The sequence below is a fragment of the Phoenix dactylifera genome, chromosome 10, assembly GCF_051530095.1.
Source record: "Phoenix dactylifera cultivar Ajwa chromosome 10, Ajwa_hap1_PhDact_Kaust_v1.1, whole genome shotgun sequence".
Lineage (NCBI taxonomy): Eukaryota > Viridiplantae > Streptophyta > Magnoliopsida > Arecales > Arecaceae > Phoenix > Phoenix dactylifera.
Genome location: NC_143199.1, coordinates 22,443,546 through 22,449,440, shown reverse-complemented (window position 1 = coordinate 22,449,440; position 5,895 = coordinate 22,443,546). Strand labels below are relative to the sequence as shown.

General features: G+C 38.6%; 1 non-coding gene across 1 annotated transcript; it reads left to right on the top strand.

Moving 5' to 3' along the window:
• The first annotated feature begins 2,133 nt into the window (after positions 1–2,133).
• On the top strand, positions 2,134–2,241 carry LOC120109513 (small nucleolar RNA R71). The gene has a single exon (XR_005510372.2). It is a non-coding gene; the product is annotated as a small nucleolar RNA R71 (small nucleolar RNA).
• Positions 2,242–5,895: the final 3,654 nt, after the last annotated feature.

Here is a 5,895-nt window from a genome sequence, read left to right as displayed (position 1 = left end):
TATTCTTCGAGTAGAAAAGGTAGGAGTAGAATTAAATTAAACTTTGTTTGTCGGTTCTAATAACGATCTGTTTAGCATATTTTTAAGTAAACAGGAATCGGACGAACACTCATTCAAAGTTGTGAGTAATTTTTTACCTTGTGATGCACTTAAGTCAGAAGAAATTATTACAGGAAAGGTATCACCTAGACCAAGAAATGCATGTTTTAAACCCTTAGGCAGTGGCTTTAACTCGACTTTTGGGGCTTCAATGGTAGATGGCTTCGGTTGTTCTCGCATCAAGGGCAGCTCCTCAAATCTTGGTTGCCATGTCCTCGTCCCATAATCCTGAGATGAATCAAAAACAGCACAAATATTAGTAACATCATTAGAGTCAAATGTGCTATCAAACCCAGAATTAATAAAAAAATATTTCAAGAGGATCGGGGTCATGTTTTGTGATGGCTTCCTCTGCATAAGTGTGTTTATCAGGTAAGTTTGGTGACATTCATCGTCCTCCTGTGGTTGTTTGCTTATGTGGAAGATATTGACCTCAAGGGTCATATGCCCAAAGGACAACTTCATCAATCCATTCCTGCAATTAATAAGAGCATTAGCTGTGGCAAGAAAAGGTCTACCTAAAATAATTAGGATTTTTGATTCAGAAATAACAACAGAGTGTGTATCTAGAATCAAGAAATCAACAGGATAGTAAAATTTATCAACTTGAATTAACACATCCTCAACTATCCCTCTTGGTATCTTTACTGACCGATCAGCTAACTGTAGGACCACAGAGGTGGGTTTGATCTCTCCTAATCCCAATTGCAAGTAAACAGAATAAGGCATGAGATTGACACTAGCTCCCAAATCAAGTAAGGCCTGTGCAAACTCATGATTCCCAATAATACAAGAAATTGTGGGGCATCCTGGGTCCTTATATTTTGGTGGAATTCTCTATTCAATCAAAGCACTTACTTGTTCCGTCAGAAAAGCTGTTTTCTTAATATGGTGTTTTCTTTTTACAGTACACAAATCTTTAAGGACCTTTGCATAAGTTGGAACCTGTTTTATCACATGTAACAAAGGAAGATTAATTTTCATTTGCCTTAGGTTCTCTAGGATCTCGCCACTATGGTCCATAACTCTTGAGGTAGACTTGAAAGCTTGAGAAAATGGCACTCTAACTGGACTCTTCACTATCTCTTCCTCTCTTGGAACATCAACTACATCACTACTCAACTTCTCTTGTGTGTCCTTAGGCTTGGGAACCCCTTCTATAACCTTACCACTTCGAGTAGTTATGGAATTAACCTCCTTAAGATCTTGCCTATAAGGGTTAGAAGTTTGTGCCATATGCTGACCTTGGGGATTGGGTTGAGCTTAGGATGAGAATTTTCCTCGCTCATTTACGGTTAAAGTACTAATCAACTTAGACACTTGACTCCTAATCTCTTTATTTTCCTCAACCACCTGAGTAATCATTGATTCAAACTTCTGGTTTGTCTTATTCTGAGCCTCAATAAAAGCATGTAATGTGTCCTCTAAAGGATTCCTAGAAGATGGGGCATGGTATGGAGGTGTAGAATAAGCTCTAGGCAGCTGTGGTTGTGTAGGATGTTGCGAGTCAGATTTCCAACTAAAGTTAGGATGGTTCCTCCAACCAGAATTATAGGTATCTGAAAAGGGTGTAAAAGGCTTCTTGTACATACCTAGGCATTACAATGTTCCTCATACACACCCCTCATTTCAGCAAATGTGGAACAATCCTGAGCTAGGTGATCCACTCCACCACATACAAAACAGGGTCCATGGGACTCAACACGAGAAATAGTATGTGTAACCTTTGTATCCTTTGTTTTTAAGGCCTCTAACTTCCTAGTCAGAATTTCTATCCGGGCCTTGAGATTATCCTCCTCTCTAAGATGGTAAATTCCTCCACTAGAAGGAGTAGCTGTAGGTCGTGACCTACTAGTACTATCAGTCGCACTAGATTCTGTCCAAGTATGAGCTTTCTCAGCTAGGTCATTCAGGTACTCTATGGCCTCATCCGGATCTTTCTGCAAGAACTCACCATTACACATCATCTCTAAAAATTGGCGCTCTCTAGGTATAAGTCCCTCATAAAAGTAACTAACTAAACGCCAACTCTCATAGCCGTGATGAGGACACAAGTTTAACAAATCTTTAAAACTCTCCCACACCTGATACAAAGTCTCACTATCCTTTTGTGCAAAGGTTGAAATCTGTCTCTTCAAACCATTGGTCTTATGGTGGGGGAAGTATTTGTTAAAGAAAATCTGTGTCATCTCATCCTAAGATCCTATTGACCGTGGTCTCAGTGAATACAACCAACTTTTCGCTCTATCTTTTAGAGAAAATGGAAAAAGCTTAAGTCTAACTGCATCTATTGTACCGGGTTGACTATGAAAAGTCGCTACTACCTCCTCAAACTCTCTAATGTGCACGTAAGGATTTTCATTCTCTAAACCATGAAAGGTAGGAAGTAACTGTATCATTCCTGGTTTAAAATCCTGTTGTGGGACATTGGGTGGAAACATAATGCATGATGGTGTGGCTATGCGAGTAGGATGGAGATACTCCTGGAGAGTCCTAATGGGCTGATCTTCGTGATTGCTCATGGTGTTAGAATGAGATGGCGTATCGGGCAAATTCACAGAAAAAGTGTCAGGTTCTAATTTCGGTCTTCTTGCAAATCTACCTAACTCGTCTCTATGCCTACGCATGCAACACAAAATATATGTATATTATTTTTATTTTTTTTTTGTTTTTTTTTGGGCACAATCAAATCAAAGCTATAAATGAAATAAACTGAAGACAAAAAGCAAGAGGAAAAAAAAGAAGGAACGAGGTTACCGCTTTGACGAATTAATTCAGCAAACCTATTCCTTGAAGCGCTTCTTATACCGTTCTCCCCGGCAACGGCGCCAAAATTTGATTACGCCCAAAGAATAACGTGGCTATCGCAATATATATTGGGGTGTCGATTCCACAGGGAGAAGGTAGGAACACTAAAAGAAACTACAAAACTAAAAGAAAATATCAAAGCAGTAAAATATGATGTGAATGTTTAAAAGTAAATTGACAATTAGATTGTAGTAGTGAAAAGATGTGACCAGAATTAATGGCAGCAAAGCATCGAAAATTCCTCACTTGAATCAAATAATTCCATTCATATTTGATCCATTGGATAACTCAATTAGAGATCATAGCACCAGATTCTCTAATCAGAAGATATAGCATTACAATCAAAATTTTATAGTGGTAATTCTAGAAAATCATTCTTCTCTTTTAAAACCAAGGATTGTTATCCTTTTAGACTCAGATTCAAAGACAAAAATATACCCAATGGCAATATTTCAGCAAAAAATCACACTAACTGGATAAACAATCAAATCTAGATATAATCAAGTACCTCAACAATTCTATAGAAAAAGACATTGCTGAATCTATGAAAAGAATAGGTTCAAGATTATCCCAACACAAGAAAGATCTATTGATGAGAAATGATAAACAAGAATTGTATCAACATGAGAATCTATTACATAGATCAAATATAAATAAAACTACCATCATCCAAGCGAGTTCATCCCTAGCTTCACCAAAGAATTAGCTCTCCATGAATTTTTGGCTCCTCTTAATAATTTCTTTGTAATGCAGCCTTTCTTGCTTCAGGACGGCGTGCTCCTCCAAGTATATATATGGTTTTAGGGCTAAAAATCCTAGGAAACACAACCTAGACACGTTTGCATGCGTTTTTCCGACTTTACCCTCAAGCACCAACATCAGCATGAAGTTCGGGAGGCTCTCCAGATCGCATATGATCTTCGAATTTTGCGTTCTTATAGTTATTGAAAAGCTATAGAAGTCTAGTTTCCAACAAAATTTGAATCATCTCAATTGGACTTCTGTAGCTTCCGAAATCATCAAAATACTACACAAAGGTCTGATCTGTCATGGCCCAAGCTGGCGGTTTAGGGAAACCTGACTTTGCAACCTCATAACTTTCTCTCTGGAGCTCCAATTGACCTGATTCTTGATGCATATGAAACCTCAACATGTCTACTTCATCCCCACCAAGTTTCATTTCATTCGGACTGCAATGGAATATTCAATTTCCTTAACTTCATTCCTACAATAAAATCACCAAAATCAATTAAGACTTGGACACTTTGTGAAGTAAAGCTCATATTAAAAAAAATATCATAAAAATATCTAAATCATGCTTAAGTCTTAACAATTTAACCTAAAGTGGTATTGTTAAAAGGTATATTTTGATGCACCTATTAGCAACTTATCTCCTTGATGAAGAACCTTTCTTCTTCAACCTTGCTCGCGATGGAGGAAGAGGAAGGAGGAACCTTACACGTGGATCTTCCTTACCTTGCTACCATGGAAGAAGAGGAGGATGAAGACCCCTTGCTGCCGTGGAGAAGGAGGAAGAAAGAAGAGGAGGCATGGAGAGGAAGAGGAGAGAATTCCTTCATAATGTCTTCCTTGCTATTCTTTTATAGATTGGGACTGAAACGATTTCAGTTCTACTCTCAGGGTTCACTGATCACCAAGTGAATGCCTTCGAGTCTCACAATCCACTAGTAACACCTAGCAGTATATGGTAGTAACCCAGCAGAATGGAATGTCTAAACCTCTAGGTGTAGTTAGCGTATGATACAGTCCCTCTATCATGGATCCCGATGTGACGGAGGTTATGGATATCTCGTCAAACCCCATCATTCGTCATATGTCAAATTTATACGACTTCCAGTTCAAGATATGAAAAACTCTTTTTCCAAAATACCTGGCTAGGAATTTATCGAACTTAGTCTCATAAATCACATAGGATCACTCCTAATTTATCAAGGTCGATAGATCCCATCTAGATGCAACCCTATTCCAAAATGAACCTACTGTAGCCAATCCGCGCTACAAGGACCCGAATGGCTAGGGCCCAAGTTCACATGCTCGTCAAACTACAGCAACTTCATAGTATATAGCTAAGGCATCGCAGGTCAAAGGACCAGTCATACAACTGCAGCATAAGTAGTCATTGACGAGTGGATAGACATCCATGTGACTACTATCTTTGGTCACGCTCAGTACCTTATTCTCTAACAAGTACTTACATAATCACTCTAGTGTCTCTACACCGTGGACTCGAGACTCGTCTATCTGACTAAGTGATCTGTGCACTAATCTCAACGGATCGATCACCGTCCCTCGTGATGGATCCATTGATCAGGAGCATTTAGAAATTAATCCCTAGTGACACATGCTTCAAATTCTCAACTCCTTTGAGAATATGTGTCATCATGTATTAATTTCTTGGACGATTCATGGACACATACAAAATATGAATGAAAAACAAATTGCCTAATATTATTTATTAATAAGAGTCAAATTACAAATTTGTGCCCCAGATTACAAATATGCGTAAGTCATGTTGGCTTTTAGGGCATACTTCTAACAATTTTTCATTTGCACTAAAGCCAATCAGACATGTATTTAGGTCCTATTTTTTCAAGATGGACTTCTAATTTTTTCTGACTCAGCTGTTTAGTGAATGGGTTTGCCACGTTATTAGTGGAGTTTACTCTCTACACCTCTACATTCTTCTTTTTTAAGTAGTCGCGAATTAGATGAAATCGCCGTTCTATGTGCTTGGATTTCTGGTGAGACCTCGGCTCCTTAGCCAGTGCTATGGCACCGTTGTTGTCGCAGAAAAAGGTTATGGCATCTGATGACATGACTCCTAGCTCTTCGACAAACTTCTTGTACCAGAATGCATCCTTCGCAGCATCCAATGCAGTAATGTACTCTGCTTCCATGGTAGAATCTGCAATAATCGGTTGCTTGGAACTCTTCCAATTTACCGATCCTTCATTGCATAAGAATACA